General features: G+C 39.8%; 1 protein-coding gene and 1 pseudogene across 1 annotated transcript in view; both read right to left on the bottom strand.

Annotated features, from left to right (window-relative positions):
- FGF13 (fibroblast growth factor 13) overlaps positions 1–14,098 on the bottom strand; it is a 515,410-nt gene extending 501,312 nt beyond the window's left edge. Inside the window, exon 1 of the mRNA XM_019750480.3 lies at positions 13,799–14,098. The gene's annotated coding sequence lies outside the window, so the exon portion shown is untranslated. The remainder of the gene's footprint in view (positions 1–13,798) is intronic.
- A 1,288-nt stretch (positions 14,099–15,386) lies between these two features.
- On the bottom strand, positions 15,387–15,981 carry LOC141569751 (large ribosomal subunit protein uL6 pseudogene; annotated as a pseudogene).
- Positions 15,982–21,718: the final 5,737 nt, after the last annotated feature.

The raw sequence follows: 21,718 nt of genomic DNA on the forward strand, positions 1-21,718 counted from the left end.
TGCCTTGGCCCAATCCTGCCTCCTCCCGCATCCTTTCTCAGCTGCTGACCCCTCATGAACGTCTCCACCACAAACTCCATCTGCTTTCAGAGATCCCACCTGTGACTCCTCTCTTTCTTTTCTCTCCAACATGTCTTCTTGCTCAGACTTTTGGGAACTAAGAGATTCTGGGAATCTTCCTCTTCCTCTGGTGGTTTAAGTCATCAAAGTGTTATTAGTGCCGTTGACCTCACACTTCCCTGTCTTCTTGGGAAATTTCATGGAACTTTCTTTGGAGTACCAGGGTGTGAGGGCTATATTTACACCTGCCATAGAGCACTAATACCCAGCTGATATTGATATGACTTCCATTTTAGGGAAAGAAGAATCACTTGAAGATGTTTTAAAAATACCAAGTTGAGTTTCTAGTGATGAGACACTTGAACCTGCAATTTTCTGGACATGAAACTGTTTGTACCCCAGTGGCTGTGATTTAACCTGTTGCAGAATGCATAAGCACCTGGAATCGTTGGAGTGACTGTACCCATAGCACTGTTGGTGTCCCCATACCTGCCAGAATGCGGCTAACTGGTTTCCTCTAAGGAACACCCCGACTCATTTTCCCACTTCTGGAATTCTTTATTATTCTTCGTTCCACTCCTGCCAGTGTAACTTCCAGTGCAGTTTCCCTTTTCATGTTCTCATCCCCTCACCCGCTACTGGGGTCGAGCATGACTGTTCCCTATTACTTCCACACCCCCATATTGATTCCACTCTGTGATATAAAGCCTCCCTATTCTCTACATCACCCTGCCTGCAAGGTCAGGATTTACTGTTGTCTGCTTCTGGGGAGAGCATCTCAAATAAGTGATAAGACATTTGCGTCCATGCTGCTAGACCAGCAAAAGAGGAGCCCCTTTGAGGTTCCCCACTTGCTATGGAAGGATAAGAAGCAACAGCATAATTTTTCTCCTCTGTAGGCATGCTCTAGAAGCACTGCCAAGGCAGCAAGACAAATGACAAAAAAATGTGGCAGGCAATTAATATATAGTGCTTTGTACAAACTGTCATTTCATTCTTGTAACTGTCCGAAAAGTGAGATATTGTCACCCTTCATTTATAAATAATGAAAAGGGCTGAGAAAAAGCATTTACCTGCTCAGGTCTCCACAGCTAGTGATAGCACTACCAAGATGTGAACCCAGGTCTTTCTGTTGCAAAAACCTGTACACTTTGCACCGCCAGATGGTAACAGTCAAGAAGGCTTACGTACCAGTCTTGGCACTGGTTGGCATGGGCCAGATGATTCTGGAAGAACACATGACTTGTGCGTAAGTGATGTTCTGGCTTTTGTGTTACTCAAGAAGACATATCTGAGAGCCACATCAAAGCATGCCAGTCAAGAGAGCCATGGCTTTGGAACCCAGGATCCAACAGTCCTCTCCAGAGGCCTCTTTAGCTACACTCACAATTCTACACTTCTAGCCTTTGTACAGTGCTAGATTGTCTGCTTTCAGCTCAGCTACTGCTGCAACTTCCGACCAAGGCCAGGAACTACATTACCCATAAGCCTCTTCCCTATGTGGCTTCAGGTTAGAGTATGCCACTTAGAGAAACTCACTGAGTACTTGGAAGGTGGGAGTGAAGTAGAAGTCACTATTCTCAGGAGGATCTGACCATCAGACAGTGTGGCTTCACAGAGTTCTCTCTGAGCTACCACTTCCTGGTCACCTTTTACAGGTAGACCAGGTAACTTCCCAGAATTCCTGAGTTCCGCACAGCTTCCAAAGCTTCCACTTGAAGTTATTAGAGACATTTCTCTGATATTCTGGTATGAACCTTTTGGACGTTGACTCTTCTAGCTCCTTCCAATTTGTATGAGCCAAGTTTGTACATGAAAAACCCTTTTTTGGAAATATTTTAGTAACTCTATTTTGATAACTATATCTAGACTGATACAGGTCCCACCTGCCCTGAACCTCACCACCAGTCCTATATCGTTATAAAGTGATTGCCTGGGAAGTCATGGAACTCAGGTCAACTCATAAAAAGGCCTCTTTTCTTTTCCTTCATAAGACACAGAAGATTCGGGGAAGATGATAACCTAAGCATAGTTGTTTCTCATTCCCAACTGCAGGCGGCTTGCCTGTCCTCAGCCAAATAGCTATAAAGGCCTATGGAGAAGAGCTGGATGTTAGGGAGGTCCTGGACATTGGGGAAGTCTCCGCAAAAAGAAGTGTTCTAGAGCTTTCTCTTGAGTGCTGAGCAAAGCCTGGAACCAGCACCAGAAAGGCCCAGAACAAAAAGACTATGAGGTTGGAAAAATAGTATCGAACCATGTTCTTGGTCTCTTATGCCTCCAAGGAGCCAAGAAAGAAAAAAACTAAAGCAGAAGATTAGGTCAATGTAGAGAAGGACTAGGAGAGGAGACCTGGGAAGAGGAAGGTACCTTCAGGTACTTCATTTCCCACCATTTGAGAGTCTACCAACGCATGGAGAGCTCTCGGAAATCCCTTCCACCATGAGCGGACCCTGATGGGTTGACAACGGAATAGTTTATAACCATCTGTGTGGGTCTGGCAACCAGCATCCAGAGGAAGGTTGATGAAGGAATGCACACCTAAAGAAAATAACTGGTGGGGCGGAGACACATGACAACATGAACAAAAACAGTGATAACAACACAAAATAGGAGCACATGTGCAGCATAAAAAGAGAATTTCTGGATCTAAAAAATGTGATTCACCGAAGGAAGAGTTCAGAAGATGAAACGAAGAAGAGGATGGCTCACTGCTGATACCCAAAAGAAGGAAGAGACAGAGGAAAGGCAGTCCTTTTCTAAAAATACACCAAAAAAGAGCTTTTCTGAGCGAACAGCTATAAAATTTGAATAAATAAAAGATGAAAACGTAACGGTTTAGCAATTAAGAAATACACTACTAGAACACCATTTGGTCAAATGCAAAATTACAAACAATGTAGAAAGCAATTAAAAAGAAAAGAACACTTTATTCAAAACCCTATCTTGTACAGTGGGTACTGTAGTCAGAAAAGTGCTTAAATGTCTTCACTATTAACAAACAAAGATGAAAAGATAAAAGAAACTTAGTATTTGTCTTAAGATAGATATCTGGTGAAGAACCACAAATTACACTAAAAAGAACTAGGAAAAGGCTTTAACAACAAAAACAATGGAATTAAGAAAATAGCCAAAAATTGTTCTTTGAGAAGACTAATAAACAGATAACCCTCTAGCAAGTCTGATTGAGGAAAAAGAAAGAATAAATATTGATAAGACAAGAAGTGAAAAAGTAAACACAAAAGATTTAAATAATTATGAAATGTTATTACATTAAAATGTACAGCAGGAAACTTGAAAACCTAGAGAAAAAGAATGATTTTTTTAGAAACCAAAATCAACCCAACAAGAAGTGTTAAAATTATCAAAAAAGAGATTGAAAAAGTGAATAAATAGCCACTGCTGAAAAACTCATCATAAGAGGTGGGTTCATCATTTTTAATTCAACTTTTTTGAAAAAACATTTTCAATATCATTTAAACTATCCCAGACCATTAAAAACTAGGAGGAGGGGGAGGAGGAGGGGAAAGGACAAGGAAGGGGACTAGGAGAAGGAGGGGGAAGGGGAACGGGAGGAGGGGGAAGGGAAAAGGGGGGCGGAGGAAAGCCCTTTAATTCTTTTTTTTTTCCCCAAGCAATATTGGGATATAATTGACACATAACCATATGTAACTCTAGGGTATTCAATGTGATGATTTGATACACGTATGTATTGGAAAATGTTTACCAAAGTAAGGTCAATTAACACATCTTTCACCTCACATGATTACCATTTCATTGTTGTTCAAAAAGTGAGAATATTAAACCTCTACCATCATAGCAAATATCAAGTATACAAAACAGCAGTATTAACTACAGTCACCATGCTCTACACTAGATCCCCAGAACTTACTCATCTTACAACTGAAAGGTTGTACTCATGGAACAACATCTCCCCATTTCCAACACACTTCGGGCCCTGAAAACCACCATTCTTCTCTCTGTTTCTATGAGTTGGATGTTTTTAGATTCCTCATACTAGTGACATCATACAGTATTTGCCTTTCTGTGTCTGAATTATTTCACTTAGCATAAAGCCACCGATGTCTATCCACATTGTAGCGAACGGCAGGATTTCTTTCTGTATATGACTGAATATTGTTCCAGTGTGTGTGTGTGTGTGTGTGTGTGTGTGTGTGTGTGTGTGTGTGTGTTTATCTACCATCTCTTCTTTATCCATTCATCTATCAATGGACACTTAAGTTGTTTCCATACCTTGTCTATTCTGAATAATGCTACAATGGACATATGAGGGCAGAGATTGCTTCAAGGTACTGATTTCATTTCTTTTAGACATATACCCAGAAGTGGGATTGCTGGATCATATGGAAGTTCCAATTTTAATTTTTTGAGTACCTTCCATAATGTTTTTAAAATGGCTGTGTCAATTTACATTCCAAAGAGTGCACGAGGGTTATGGTTTCTCCACATCCTCACCATCACTTTTTATCTCTTGTCTTTTTTATTATATCCACTCTGGTGGGTATGAAATGATTATTTCATTGTCATTTTGATTTGCATTTCCCTGATAATTGGGAATCTTGAGAACCTGTTAATGCACTTATTGGCCATTTGTATATCTTCTTTAGAAAAACATCTACTCAGATCCCTTGCTCACATTTTAATTAGGTTGTATATTTGTTTGGCTATTGAGTTGTATGAGTTCTTTATCTATTTTGAATATTAACTCCTGATCAGATATTTCTTATTGCAAATATTTCTTACCCATTCCATAGGTTCCCATTTCATTTTGTTGATTGTTTCTTTGGCTATGCTGAATCTTTTTAGTCTGATATAGTCCTACTTATTGACTTTGGTTTTCTTACCTATACTTTTCATGTCATATCCAGAAACTCATTGCCAAGATTGATGTCTAGGAGCTTTTTTGCTATATGTTCCCTAGGAGTTTCACAATTTCAGGACTTACAATTAAATCCTTAATCGATTTTGGGTTAATTTTTGTAAGTAGTATAAGATATGGGTCCAATTTCATTCTTCTCCATGTGGATATCCAGTTTTCCCAATAGCATTTATTGAAGAGACTATCCTTTGTCGACAGAGTGTTCGTGCCCCCCTTTGTGGCCTCTCAATTCCATTCCATTGGTCTATTTTTCTGGTTTTATGCCAGTACCATGCTGTTTTGATTCCTTTAGCTTTGTAATGTAGTCTCAAATAAGGAAGTGTGAAGCCTCAGTTTTCTTCTTTCTCAAGATTACTTTGGCTATTCAAGGACTTCTGTGGTTCCATACAAACTTAGGATTGTTTTTCCTATATCTGTGAAAAATGCCATTGGACTTTTAATAAGGATCCCATTGAATCTATACGTGGCTTTGGGTAATATGGACATTTTAATAATACTAAGTCTTCTGATCCATGAACATGATCTTTCTATTTATTGGTGACTTTTTCAGTTTCTTTCAACAATGTCTTATACTTTCCAGTAAACAGATCTTTCACTTCTTTGGTTAACTTTATTCTTAAGCGTTTCATTCGTTTTGATGCTATTGTAAATGGGATTGTTTTATTTCTTTTTCAGATAGTTCATTTTTCATGTATAGAAATGCAACTGATTTTTATATGTTCATTTTGTATCCTGAACATTTACTGAATTTGCTTCTTAATTCTAACAGCTTTTTGGTGGAGTCTCTAGAATTTTCTGTATACAAGATCATGTCTTCTGCAAATGGAGACAATCTTACATCTTCCTCCTGATTTGGATGCTGTTAATGTCATTTTCTTGCCTAATTGTTCTGGCTACGTAGGACTTCCAGTAGTGTTGAATAGAAGTGGTGAGAGTGGACGTACTTACTTGTCTTGTTCCTGATCTTAGAGGAACTACCTTTAACCTTTCACCTTTGAGTGTCTCACTTGTGGGTTTGTCATGTGACCTTCATTATGTTGAGGTATATTCCTTATATACACAATTTATTGAGTTTTTGTCATGAAAGGATAATGAATTTTATCAAATACTTTTCCTACATCTATTGAGATGTTCGTTATGACTTTTCTTTCATTCTATTAACACTGAGAATCACATTTATAGAATTGTGTATGTTGAGCTATCCACGTATCCCAGGGATAAATCTCACTTGATCATTTTATATGATTCTTTTAATGGACTATTGAATTTACTTTGCTAGTGTTTTGTTGAGAATTTTTACATCTATATTTATCAGGAGTACTTATTGTTTCTTGTGGTATCTTTATCTGGCTTTGGTGTATCAAGGTAATGTTGACCTCATAAAATGAATTTGGGAGTGTTCCCTTCTCTTCATTTTTTGGAAGAGTTTGAGAAGATCTGGCATTAAATATTTTTTAATGTATCATAAAATTCACCTGTGAAGTCATGTGGTCCCGAGCTTTTCTTTGTTGGGAGGTTTTTAATTACTGATTTACTCTCTTTACTTCTTACTGGTTTAGTCAGATTTTCTATTTCTTCATGATTCAGAAATGGTCGAGTATACGTTTCTAGGAATTTATCCATTTCTTCTAGGTTGTCCAACTTATTGGCATATAATAACTCATAGTATTCTTAGATGACGCTTTGTATTTCTGTGGTGTAAGTTTTGATATTTCCTCTTTCATTTATAAGTTTATTTTTTTGAGTCCTCATTCTTTTTCCTTATTAAGGATAGCTAAAAGCTTATCAATGTGTTTACCATTTTAGAAAATCAACTCTTCGTATCATTGATCTTTTCTACTCTTTTTCTATTATCCATAACATTTATTTGTGCTTTGATCTTTATTATCTCCTTCTTTCTACACATTTCAGTCTTAGTTTATTCTTGTTTTTCTGGATCCTTGAGCTGTAAAGTTAACACATCTGTGTTCTAAATATAGGTATTTATTGCTATACACTTCTCTCTTAGCACTGCTGTGAATGTATCCCATAAGTTTTGGTATGCTGTTTTTCCATTTTTGTTTTATTCAAGATATTATTGTTTTTCATTTCATTCTTGGTCCTATTGGTAATTCAGGAGTGTGTTGTTCCTTTTCCACATATCTGAAATTTTCAGTTTTCTGCCTGTCATTGATTTCTAGTTTCATACCGTTTTGTTCGCAAACGATACTCAGTATGATTTCAATAATTTTAAATTTGCAGATACTATGTGACATAACATGTGACCTATCCTGGAGAATTTTCCTTCTATATTTGAGAAGAGGGTGTATTCTGCTGTAGATGGATGATATGTTCTGCCTGCCTGTGGCTGCATGGTCTTCCCATGGGAATGCACACAGCAGGGTAAGCCAATGTTGACAGTCAGGCTGGGGACATCCATGTGCACTGTGGCAGGGACTCGACGCAGGGGAGCCCAGGGATGCAGGCCACTGACAGTAGACATGGCCAGATCCAGGTTCACTAACAGCTATGGGGCCTTTGCCATCAGTGTGCACTTCTGGAGTTACTAATATTAAGACCTTGCCACAGGTGTGCATAAGGCATTGAAGGGTGTGTATGGGGGCCAGGTTGGCAGAGTGCAAGTAAACAGCTGGAGAGTCTAGACCTGGGAGTGCACACAGCTGTGTGGTTCAGCTGTGGGGGTCTAGATTTGAGTCTTTGACTTCTGCAGCTGAAGAGTCCTGGGCCGGTTGCTGGTACAGGTGTGGGTCCAGGTCCGGGACTTGGGTAAGAGCAGGGGGAAGGGAAGAGGAAGAGACTCAGGTGGCTGGTGTCCATGAATGCAAATACCTATAGCCCAAAAACCCAGTGAAATCCCCGGGGGGGCGGGGGGGGGGCGGGGTTGCGATGGCATTGCTGGCTATTGATTTCTTTAGTGGCAAAAGCTGCTGGGGTCATCTGCGAAGCAGGTCAATGGGGGCACCCTTAATTCTGTTTTAGGGAACCAACCCAAACTCAATCTCTAAACCGACAAAGGAGGCAACAAAAGAGAAATCTGTGAACATTTCCGTTTTAAATATAGATGCTGAAGTGTTGAGTAAATCATTACCAAATACAATCCATTTAAATATAATCTTTAAAAAAAGTAAAATTATGGCTACATACAGTGTGTTGGATTACAGTATTGGCCCCAAATTTTCATACCTCCTTGTGTCAGGAGTTTTTTATGTGATTTAGAGTCCGTCTTATAAACATGGCATGCATCTTACTGTCTCCTAACTTTGGTATCTGCCAAATGTCTCATTTGGCTGAATAAAAAGAGGGAGATGGTTGCCACTTCCCAGCAGAGGCCTTATATATTTCCACCGTTGCTCTTGTGCTTCTCCAGTCACCTTGAGACAAGCCTGACTAACCTACTTGTCTCAGAAGAACAACAAGAGTTCCCTGGGGCAGAGCCACTCTAGCTACCACCTGAAGTAAATCAGCTTCAATAGACCAACAGACCTACAGTGACAGGCAGAGCTACTCAGCAGAGCAGAGACGAGATTGACCAGACCCCAACTAACCTGAAGAAAACAAGCAATAACAAATGATTGTTGTTTTTGAAGCCACTGAGATATTGGCTAATTTGTTTCACAGAAATTACTAACTGACATATAGGATTACATTTGGAAATGCAACAGAGGTTCAATATCAGCAAATCTATCAACATAATTCATTACATCAATAAATTAAAGAGGACAGCCACATGAATAATGTTATCAAGAAAAGCCTAAAAGTCAACTAATAATATTCAACTGTATTCCTAATGCATTTCTAAATTAAATAGGATTATAAGGAAAATATCATAAAATAATACAGACTGTTTACCAAAAACGGATGCCAAATATTATCCCAAAGGGCAAAACACTGACCTGATCAAATAAAATTTAGAAGTAGACAAGAATGCCTCCTACTCCTATTATCATTCAACATTGCCTTGGAGATTCTAGCTCATGAAACCAGACCAAAAGAAAAAAGAAAAAGATAAAAAGAACTAACATAAATATCAGAAAAGACATGTATTTCTTTGTCTACTAATGGTATATTTTTACATCTAGACAAACAACACTAGTAAAATCGGTGAAACTTATTTAGAGAATTTGGTACAGTAAAGGAAGACCATATAAAACAAATAGTGTTTCTCTATTTAAGCGATCAACACCAAGAAATGAAAATGCGAAAAATTATATTCACAATAGGGAAAAAAACCTATATAATACACAGGACTACATTTAACTAGAAAAGCATTAGGCCCATATGAAGAAAACTGCCAACAGCTTACTGAAGGACTAAAACAAAATTAAAAAAAAAAAAAGAAAAACGAATAAAAAAAACATAGGACTTTCTATCATAAAATTTCAATTCTCCCCCAAATCAGTATTGCTTTTTAAAATTCCAATTTAAATTCTCAACATGATTTTTCAAGGGAAAAAGAGGGGATTTATTTATATACATCATCTTAATTCTCATATGGAAGAATAAAAGCCTTAGAATAACCATGAAAAATAAGAATAATGACAAATATCTTAACCAGACATCAGAATATAACCTAAAGTCACTATAACCAAGTCAAAACATGGTTGTGGCATAGGAATAACAGACAATTCGATCAGAGGGATAAAATAGAATACAGAATTAAATCTCATATATGAGCATTTAATTTCCCATTTTCATTTCTTGGTGCTGATCGCTTAAATAGAGAAACACTATTTGTTTTATATGGTCTTCCTTTACCGTACCAAATTCATTTCAGTGGGGAAAAATATGGATTTTTAATGAACAATATGGATGCAACTGACTATTAATTGCAAAGAATATATAATCAGACCTCTATTTTACACCAAAAACTCAATATAGTTTCTAAATAAAGACATATTTAAATATAAAAAGAATAAAAGCCTTGCAAAACAAATCTAAGAAACTGCATGAACAAACTAGGCCTGGGAAGACCCCCTTAACCAATCCTCAAAACCCAGAAGGTATAAAAGAAATTTGACTATATACAATTTTTCAAAATTTTGGCACAAGTTACAATAATTAAAATCAGTAAGACAAGAAACTGAAAACACAGCTGCACACAGAAAACAAATGAGGGGCTTATATAGCTATAATATACAAGGAGCTCTTAAAAATTGGCAAGGAAAAACATCCCATTCAAAGAATAAGCAAAGGATATAAAACACCACACTACAGAAAAGCAAATCCAAAAGGCAAACAATTTTTTTCAAAGGATGCTCAGACTCCTGAGTAGCTAGAGAAACTCAAGTTCAAGTAACAATGCGATCACACGTTCAGCCATAGAAATGATAAAATTTAAAAAGAGCAGTCAAATCAACAGAAAATAGGATTGCAGAAAGAGGTATATATCCACACATGGCTGGTGGAATCGGGCATTTGCTACATGTTTTTTAGAAAGCAATGTGGCAATATTTAATGACACTGAAACCACACACACACATACACACACACACACACACACACACACACACACACACTTTTAACCTACTTATTCCATTCTCGGGAATCTGTCCCAGAGTAAGGGGAAAAAAGTGCATGTAAGGGTATATATACAAAGGTGTTTATTGCAGTATTGCTTTTTAGTGACCAAAAAACAAAAAAGGAAGCAAAGTGAATATCAGCTAAAAGTCATATGGTTAGATAAATCATTCTCCATCTATACCCCGAAATTCTGTGCAGCTGCAGTTGCACAGAAATAGAGCAACTGCAGTTGACTTGTAGGTTTTTTTGAGTGAGAATCATAGTAACAATGAAAACAGCCAACGCATATGTAGCACTGTTTTAAGTGTTTTATGTGTTTTAACTCATTGAGTCCTCATAGCAATCCTATTAGATAGGTATTATTATCATTCTCATTTTGTAGATGAGGACACTGAAATCCTAAGGTCACATAACTAGTAAATGGCAAGAATTTTGTCATAAAAGACAGAAAAGTGTGAGTAACATGGAATTTCTGTAAAATAATCTATAATAAAAAAGATGGATGTATGTATATATGTGCACATATGCATGGTTTGTGTAATTATATGAGAACAGAATATGGAAGGATACATTCTAGGCTAGAAATAGTGGTTATTATATATTTTATATAATTATGTATTATATGGATATAAGTAAATTAAAAATAACTAAAGAGCCACAGCAGTTCAGTAACAGACAATTCCAGAGTCATTGCAGTTGCTGCACCAGGTGAGGTAAGGAAGGGAAGCCTGTCCCGAGTGAAGACCCTGAAGATCCCTATCACACAAGTCTCTTGCCCCGTTGGCACTGTGCTAATCCCTCCCTAACGACAGAACTACTGTATTTAGAAATGCCAAGTGCTTTCCCATCCTACCTAATCCGCAAGACTCCCTGGAACCCAGTCGTCGCTGTGCTGTAAGATTGCCCAACCACAGAAGGCTTCTCAGATCGCACTCTCGTGCATAAATCTCAGATTTAGGGGATGGGGACAGAAAGGAATTTCCTTACATGCACACCTCTTAGGGAAAATAAAGCCTAATCCATTGCAGGGTGGTTTATACTTTGTCGTGCCCACTGACACACTCCAAACTCATGCCCGAGGTGTTTACAAAGAGAAATGAACGGAGACCCTTCTGTCAAGGAGCTTGGGTTCCTGAAGGAAAGGTAAACCTTTTATATGAGGTACTCAACGAATGTTATGGTGAGTGAAGGAAATGATGATGTATAGGAATAATTCAAATAAAAGGTAGACAGTGAAGTGTTAAATTCCAGAGCTAAAACCAAATGCTATGGGAGTTGGAGTGGGGAAGCACGAACGCTTCGAGAAATAGATTTAGAAGGCGGTGACATTTGAGCTAGATGCAGTGTCTCTGAAAGCTGGTCAGCATCAGATCCTTTGAGGTGCTGCAAAACACCAGACCTGCTGAATCAGAATCTACAGAATTGAGTGAGTCCCAGGATTGGGTGTTTTAATGACACCGACCAAGTCCTTATGCACACAGAAGTACACACCGTGAGAAATGGAGATGTGAGCATGCAGAAAAGTGAGGAAGGACGCAGCGGTCAAATGCAATAACATTAGCAAAGTGCCCAGGCATGAAAACAAAATGGAAAACATGGCCAATTCAATTTCACTGGGGAAGGGGTGGTGAGAAGGAATAGTGAGGAATAAGACTGGAACCGTTGATTAAGGCCAGATCAGAGAGGGTCTGGGGAATGCCAAGGGAAGAAGTTTGAACTTAATTCATTAAGATTTTTGACAGAAACAAACGAAACAAAAACAGGTGGACCTTGACTTTCACATTGCTTCCCAAATCTGGCCATGCATCAGAATTGTCGGGAGTGCTTCAAAGAATAGGCAAGTGTGGAATTTACAGGCAACATCCAGCAAATCACTTTCTCGAAAGGGTTTCAGTAAAACACATAACCAATCTGAATACCAAACCCCTGACAACTTTCAATAAAATGTGACAACACATTTGGATGGTAAGACCAGCACCCGGTATTATTCATGCCAAATGGTAGCACAAATGCAACATGGGGGGAATTACTGAAAATGTTCTAGTTTCATCTAGCTTTGCAGCCTCATGAATGAACCTTAAAGTAATATTTGAAAGGAGAAAGTGCTAGTAGCATGTGATGCCCAATGAGCCATGGCTTCAAAATGGAAATATCTACCATGTATCCATTTTGAATTCACAGGGAAAGTTGACACAACAATTTAGGTACAGATCAAAGGATCACTCATCCCAACTCATGCTCCAGTTTCGGATTAGACCACATGACTTCCGAGGTTTGGTCTTGTCGGGTTAACATGTTAAATTTATGTTATTTGGACAGTCATCTACTCTGAAGATGGGTGAAACGGGAAAACAAAATGAAGACAGGCTATACCGTTCAAATTTCAGTCAGTAATCTAGCCTTCAATTAAAAAAAAAAAGCAAACAAAAAAATCCCAGACACAGATGATTCTGAATCTGAAGATTTGTTTCCTCCACCCATGTAATATTTTAAGATTGTCATTTTCATTTAAAGTAAGCATGTCTGTTATTATACTAGTGTCTCTTCATTTACATGAAAACACCTTAGTTTGACCTTAGTTTGGCAAGCTGGAATGCAGGCAATGCACTCTGCTTAGCAGCCCAATGCTCAAAAGTCAACTTTAAGCAAGAATGGTTAGTGTTTAACCTTCCAACAACCAAGGCAGCTTCTTTTTCTTTCAGAGGACCCCGAACCTCGCACCCAGAACTTTCTAGCTCCCTTTCAATTCCAACTCCTTCCCCAAGGCCCATTGCTATAAACAGACTAGAAAACAAAGGCGGGTCCTGACAGGAAGGAAATGGAATACCTAGCAAGTCTCTTGTGCACCCGGACTGGGTTCCCTCTTTCGCTGGGACTGCCTAAACTACAGGAATCCCTGCTCTAGGTAGCTCTGTATTACTCTCTGTTGCTGTACAGAAGAAAAAGGCAAACACAGATAAGGAGTGCCCTCAGCAAAATTCAAATTCTCAGACTTACTAGCAGGACAGGAAAAATGAGGCACCTCAAAAAAAGCACCTCCAGGTAGAAAGGTTGAGAAAGGGTGAACTTTAATATTTGAGGCATTTCTAGCTAGCTAATACCTTGGCTTTTGGGTAGGAGAGTACAAGGAAAGAAAATAATTTCCTAACATTGCTGTGGCTTGATCAATGTGTTGGGAGCATAAATTTACACTTTTCTTTCTGAGCTATGACCTGCCCTAACATATGCCTCCAAGCTGCAGGCTGAGGAAACCTGTGCCCAGGTTACCTAGAAGGTCACAATTCCACTAGTATTTCCCACAATGAGTTTGGTTTCACCTACCTTAGAAGTGGAGACAAAAAGGGCCTGGTAGTGATGAACAAGCAAGATCTCACCATGGACCAAAATCTTAAAGGGACCTGTTGTTATAAGTGCCAGCAGTCACGCGCTCCCAGTGGGAGAGGAAGCTTGGTCATATCGTCACCATGTGTTTCTGAGATTTGCAAGAGTCTGCATCTAAGCCAAAGCACCCCCAACTCCGAAAGCCCCTCCTGGTTTCAAGGACTTCAGGCAGGAAAAGCAAATAGTCCAAAATGATTGCAGGGGTCAGTGAACCCTGAGCGGTTCATATCAGACTGTTCTGAGGAGTGGTAAGTCACAGGGTCTATATTGCAGCTATTTATAGTGAAACCAAATTCCATCCCCAAGTTCTCTTGCTTCCAACTTGTTCTAAGTGCAGGAGACCAGCTGTGGTCAGATCATCTTACTGGACCAAGTCTCTGACAAGGCGAAGGAACCAAACTAGGGAGGTGGAGCGAAGAGCTGCCGACTCTTGGTGCTTTGGCTCTTAATCACTGAGTCAGACATCTCCAGAGGGAATGGCCATTCGCTCCAACTGGGCACAAACTTGATAGGCTGCGGACATTAGAGGGAAAAACTGAGAAGTTGGTAGTCCTTTACCTCTCTTCCCCAATCCCTACAATCAATCTCTCACTCGTTCTCGTTCTCTCTCTCTCTCTCTCTCTCTCTCTCTCTCTCTCTCTCTCTCAATCTCTCTCTCTCTCTCTCTCTCTCTCTCACACACACACACACACACACACACGCACGCACGCACGCACGCACGCACGCGCACACACCTGATTCTGCAAGCCAAACCCGGATCCTGGCCTGACTTCCTAGAAACGTCTAGAAAAGAAAGAATGTCATCATCCAAGAGCCAGGCCAGGGGTGAAATATGATGAGGACTGGTGTCTAGTCACTCAGCAGCTTAGTCATTCATTGTTCTAAGAGGTAGTTTTAATGGGGAAGAAAATTCAGGGAACATTTATTTTGGCTCCAAACCTTGACCAGAGGTGTAAATTCAGAAGAAGACAGCTCTCTGGGATTCTGAGAGTGGTAATGGCCTTCCCCAGATTCATCTATGTAAGTGTTTTTACAAACTGTGAGCCAAAACACATTACACAGTCGTGAAATCTATTTAGTGCACTGTACTCAGCATTTAAAAATGAAAGGAAATAAAACGAATCCAGTAGAGTAGAATAGGATGGAATTGACTAGAGCACAAAAGAACAGAGTTGATTGGGATGGGATGGGATGGGATGGGATGGGATGGGATGGGATGGGATGGGATGGGATGGGATGGGATGGGATGGGATGGGATGGGACGGGACGGGACAGAACAGAACAGAACACAACAGAACAGAACAGAACACAACAGAACAGAACAGAACACAACAGAACAGAACACAACAGAACAGAACACAACAGAACAGAATAAACACAGTAAAAGTGAGTATTGTTCTGTGAAACTTTTGTTTCTGTTTTTCCCCCCAAATACATACATGACTTTTATTGCATCTTTATATCACAAATAGTACGTCTGAATAATCACTCGGCACTTTGCTGTTTCTGGAGCTGGACAGCTTAGATCTCATTCATCAGCCTGCTGAACTCTTCCTCTTTCAGAACACAGACACCCTCCCAACATGTGCTGATACCCTTGTTTTGAACTGTTGTGGCTTGTTGAATCAAAGCAGCTAAATTTGATACAAGTTCAATATCCTTTCCTTCAAGAATTAACTCATCTTTCTGGGCTTGAGATACTGAACAAGCAACACCTGACCTCATCTGAACCCTGCGGATGTATTTTTCACCGAAGAAATTTCGGATTTCAACAAGAGAACCATTCTCCTGCTAACAACGGTGACGGGGAAGTGAGCACACACAGACCTCGTCTTGTAACGAAAGCCCAGTGTAACGCCCTAGATCATGTTCTGTACGTGATCACAGATAGTGCGAACACTAGCCAGTTCCTTTCTATCTCCCCACCATTTGTCACCCCGGAGCCTCTTCTTCTTTCCAAGGAGACTGAGTTCTGCATGGATGTGATTGCAGTCCCTCCGCAGGGTGGCTCTGGGGCCCTTCCCAGTACCTGTGCGTCCCTGCAGAGTGATGGCCACGATTTCCAGAATGTCCACCATCTGACTGCCCAGAATGGGCTTCATTCTCGCAGTGGATGCAGCAAAGAGTGAAACTTTTGTTTCTTATACATATATGCGTACTCAATCACCACATAAAATGTATTTCTAGCTGCTGGTCACTATACAATTCTACTTTTCAAAAAAAACAGTCATCTAAATGATTTGGTAGAAAAGAGCATTAAAAAAAGCCCTTGCGCCACCCCCAATTCAAAAATTCTACTACTATAACCAGTATTTTGGGGGTTTCATTATATGTCAGGTACGATTCTGTGTTAGATTAATACTTATCGCAACCTTCTTGGATAAAATTATCTCAGTTCTACAGATGAAGTAAAGTTCAGTATCAAGTTCAAGCAGATAGTAAATGGAAGAGCTGGGGTATGAATCTAGGTCTATTTGTCTCCACAGTTTTGTGTTGCTAACAACTCTGAATCACTTTCCTCTTTAATTGGTCAATATACACAGAAGTTTATTAGTTATACACATATGGCCATCCTCGTTGTGCTGGTAGCTTTATAAAAAATTAGATGAGAATGTTTAGAAAAATAATTTCAGATTCCCACAAATTTCTAGCAACCTCTTATTAAAAAGAAGGTTTAATTTTGAATTAGTTGCCTACTTGACTCAGAACCCCATACTCCAAACCTACCCTCCAAACCCTCCAATGGTTAGCTGAAAAATCAGCTGAAGGAATATGATTTCAAGGCACTAGATTTTCATGGTCTTACCCCTCTGGTTGCTTCCACTCTATTGCACACAGAAATCTTGTACCAGGGCGCATTTGCTGTTTGTCTTTTTATACCTCGAGCTAAATCAGTTCAACCACTTTTGAGTTGAAGGGGGAAAAAAGGCATACTTTTTCCACTTCCAAAATAAACTCTACTTTTAGGCATACAGAACGCTTAGAAAAGGCTGCAACTTTAAAACTTCCCACTTCACATATGGGTACTTTTAAGTCCTCATTACTTTTCAACTTAGTTTTTAAATTCTTAGTGATTTGCTCATTTTGCAAACTCCTATGTTCTGTTGTCATTTTTGTAATTCCCATAGCACACACCGTGCATGCATGCATGCCCATTAGATTATAGACACAAGGTATTGGCCTCAACAAGTGCCACCTTGTGGAAAGTGTGGGTGAGTGGGGACTCAGTAGGAAGGAAGATACCACATACAGCCTCCTGTAAAGCACCCCCGCAACTGCAGTGCAAGTAAAAAAAAGCCGACTAGGAAGGCCTCTTTTGTTTCCTGGCTGCTTGCGTGGCCCAGAGTAGTATCCTTTGGCTGCTGGCTTCAGAATGGGATTCTCTCCAAACCAAGGAAAGATGAAACTTGATCTAACTGCCTATTAACTTTTCTGTAGCAGTTCTTGGCCACTCATCAAAGCTTCTCTGATCTCTTTGTTTGAAATGAAAAATAATTGACTCATAAACACAGGCAGAATTTTCAGGCAAGAAGTTCTCCATTGTCACCAGTGAGCAGACCAGACCCGTAGGTGCTGTCATGAGTACAGCCCAATGCTCAGCTATCCCCCCAGGGGGCCCAGCAACTTCCTGGCTGGGCTTCCCTCTTAGGGGCAGACATTCAACCCCCACCTGTAGCTACATCCTTCCGATACTTTTCAAAACAGGAACAGTTGTCTCAGTCCCTGTGTTCTCCAGGCTATTCTATTTTTGCCTGGATGGAATAGGATATTGTGGGCCTGCCCCAGCCAGAGCAGGGCTGGCATGTCTGAAGGGAGCCCTTGGGCTCCCCACCCTAGGGCATGCTCCTAGCCATGCCTGTTCTAATTACCACACTCACAGAAGCACAAAGGAAAAAAAAAAGGGGTTCTACTTCTCAACCTTACCACTCTGCCTGAAGCTTCTGTGAACAAAAGACATTTAATAATAGAATTCTACCACTGGTATTTATAGCATCAATTGCTCAAAACTGTTTTAAGCTTTACTTTGAAAAGCTCAGCCTTTGTCACAATCTCCCCAGGAGATGGAGCCGAAGACAGGTATTAGGATCTCCACTTTGCCCACGAAGAGACCCAGGGGTCAATGAAGACAGGCTATTCCAAGAATGGACAACAAGTAAAGGCCCCTTAGAACTGGAAATCCATCCAAGTGCTGCACAAGACTGATGAGGCTGTAGCCCTGCACTCCCTCATTCATTCATTCATTCATTCATTCATTCATTCATTCACCAACATTGGTTAAGTTCTAGTACTTTTCTAGCACCACACTAGACACCAGGAAAAAAGCAAGGAACAAGTTTTTGGTCTCCCGTTTCTTCAACAAATATATTTCAAGGAAATGAAAAAGAAGGGAGAACTTAATGATTGAAAGACAGTTGAGAAACAACCAAATTCAATATATGGACCTTGTTTGGACCCTGAATCAAACATACCAAATGTAAGAACACATTTGTCAAACAATAGGGGGAATTTTAATATGGACGGGACATTTGATAGTTAAGAAGTTGTTCATTTTTAGATGTGATAGAATTACAGTAATAAAATTACCTTACCATGTGGAGACATACAGTGAAACATTTATAGATGAAATTATATGATGTCTGAGACTGGCTTCAACAATATATAATTGATAGGAGGGAATGGGTAGGGCTACAGATGAAACATGACTGATTCTGAGTAGAAGATGGCTATAGCTGGGTAATAGGTACAGGACAGATATAGTCTCATAGAAAGAGACACCTCTTCCAATAATTCCAATGAAAATTCCAGAATGGAGTTTCATGGAACTGGACTGGCAGTGTGGCCAAAAACTTGAAATTCATCAGTTAGGCCAAGCCTAGGTCACATGCCTACTCTTGAAACAATTGGACTGAGAATAGGAGCCAACTGGTTCCTCGATTACAAATAAGTTTCACCAGAAGATAGGGAAATAAATGCTGGATAAGCAGAAACAAGTCCAGTGCACTGCAGGACAAGACTGGAAAATAATGTAACAGAGCAACATGCTAGGTCTCTCTCACTCCATCTTGGTCAAGCCTGGATTGTTCCCAAGGCCTTCTGGCTAATCGCTTCTGCTTAGTCTTGCACATAGACATGCTCATCATTAGAGGAATTCTGCTTTGGGCTTGATGAGAAAAGGGAAGTATGTGTTGTTTATCAATAATTTTCAAGAACCACATGGACTCACATCAACTAACAGAATCTTCCTGGGATCCCTGGTGGAGCCCTGATGTCAATCACCTCTTGCCCCTCCCATTTCCCCTTCCCTTGACTTAAAAGAAGCCTGAACTCTGTAATTTCTTAAGATCAATTTGAGACACCACTAGGTCTCTTATCTTCAGGGTTAGCACCTTCTAATTAAACAAAACTTTTCTTAATCCAAACTCTAACCTTTTGAGTTTTGGCCTATGGAAACATCCCAGACTTTGGATGGGTAATGATAATACCAACCAGAAGCCTCCTGGCGAGTGAACCCAGGCAGGACAAGAGGAAACCCCACTGGATGAGGATGGGGCAGGGTTGTTGGTGGAGAGAAAAGGGACTTTTTGAAACAGTTGGGATGGCTTTCAGAGGTTTTTGCCTTGGGCTTGGGATAGCAACAGAATTCTTCACAGGATTGAAGTACAATGCTCTTGTGTTGGGCTAGTCAAAAAAGGAGGGCCTCAAGCAGCTCACATGTTGGGGAGCAGGAAAACACATGTACTTTGGGTTAAGCAAGTGTTTTGTATTTTTTGTTTTCTGTTGTTTCCTTAGTGCTCCTGTCAAATCACTCTGGTTCAACTTCCTTCACAAACCTAGCTATTATAAAGGCTACCATGATGAAAGCTATACAACAGAGATCTTAGACCCAGTCATACCAGAAAAGGGCTCCAGAAAAAGCCATTGTCTGGTTCCTCTGAATACTAGGGGAGTGAGAGAGAGAGTAGCAACAAGAAAATGAAAAGTTGTGTATCAGACTGTTGAAGTCATTCCATCCCTTTGAGCTTTAGCTTCTTTATCCATAAAATGCAGATAATAATGTATTTGGAAATACGTAGCATCCTATCTGGTTCATGGTAGACCCTCGAAATTACCATTTCTTCTTCTGTTCCACCCTTCTATACTCCAAAGGGACAAGGAAAGTCAAAGTATTTTCTTAAAAGCACCTGTTAACTCATCAGTTCAACCATAGCCAGAAATCCTGGAAATAGAGCTAAACTATACTGTCTCTGCAGCCTTCTTCACCCTTTGGGATAGCTGGGAATTGCCTCATGGCCTTTTCCCTCTTAATTGATGAGGGGGCAGAAAATTATATCCTGCCTTACCCAGGAATCTTGGGATGTTACTAGTCTACTAATTCTGATCATCCAACATGACCAGTGGACTGAGAGACTCAGAATATTTCCAAAACTCAAGTGAGCCTTATAGGTCATCTGATCTAATTCTCTCTTCCATTTTACAGATAAGGAGACTGAGGCTCATAAGGGAAAGGAGTTGGCTCAGGGTCACATAGTATCTTAGGGACAGAGTCAGGAGTAGACATTAGAGCTGAAATACCAGTGCTCTTTCTATTGCTACATAGCTGCTTATAAACCTCTTTCATTTTAACAAAGTATAATATAAAGATGGTCTCCTACTTACGATGGCTCAACTTGTGATTTTTTTGACTTGATGAGTGGTACTCATTTAATATAAACCCTACTTTGAATTTTGAATTTGGACCTTTTCCCAGGCTACCAATATGGGGTACGATACTCTCTCGATGCTGGACAGCAGCAGCATGAAAATTTTGCCCAACTATAGACTAATGCACGTGTTCTGGGCATATTCAAGGTATGAACTATGATGTTCAGTAGGTTAGGTATATTGAATGCATTTTCAACTAACAATACATTCAACTTATGATGGGTTCAGTGGGATATAACCCCATCATAAGTTGAAGAGCATCTGTACTTCATTAGCTAAACCAACTTCTTTCAAAATACATATACAATAAGGGCTTTCAGACATGAGGCAAAGGGACTAAATGACTGTTCCTCAAAGAAAAGAATTACCCTAATAATCATGGAACCAGGGTTCCTTAAGTGGAGTGGGGGTTATGAGGGAAGGAAGACGCTGGGCCTAAGCCACACATTAACAGAGGGCATTATAGTTAATATTTTGACATCATGTTTAAATGATAACAACAGCAGCCAATACACAGTACATAGTACACACCAGGCCCTGTTCTGAGCCCTTTATAGAAAATAACTCATTTAAAACAAATAAAGTTATGCTGATATATTAAATGCCTGTTAAATTCTTAACCTATTCATGATATTTTAAAAATAGAGCAAGGGTTGCAACCCGAATTTCGCATTATTTCTTTCACAAGCTTCACACAATAAAAGAGGCCTGGGTATTGACCTTGGAAAGGGCCTACCAACATCTATTCATCCATCCATTGACCCACGCTTCCATCCATCCACCCAACCTTCCATCCATTCATACATTCAGGAACCCAGCCATCCATCTGACATTTACCAAGCCCTATGTTTGGTGCTAGTGATGCAAAGATTAAAAAAAAAACACTATGCTTGAGTTCCTCACTGTGTGATAGGGGAGAAAAAAGTATGAGCTGACATGAAAACCACTGTGGAACTGTGTCATGAAGACACAGAGGAGGTGTACCTTGCCAAGTCTGTTTGCTTAATTATTTTTAGAGGCAAGTCTCAAGAAAGAATTGCCCAAAGCAGTAACAAGTCATAGGAGACCAAGAAAATAATAGTAGGAGACCCCGGTAAGAGTTCTTCAGCTTCTGGGGTCATTAACACCCTTGAAAAATCCAATGAAAATTGTATCTCT

Source organism: Rhinolophus sinicus, chromosome 18 (assembly GCF_057876585.1).
Source record: "Rhinolophus sinicus isolate RSI-liver-muscle chromosome 18, RSI-T2T, whole genome shotgun sequence".
Taxonomy (NCBI): domain Eukaryota; kingdom Metazoa; phylum Chordata; class Mammalia; order Chiroptera; family Rhinolophidae; genus Rhinolophus; species Rhinolophus sinicus.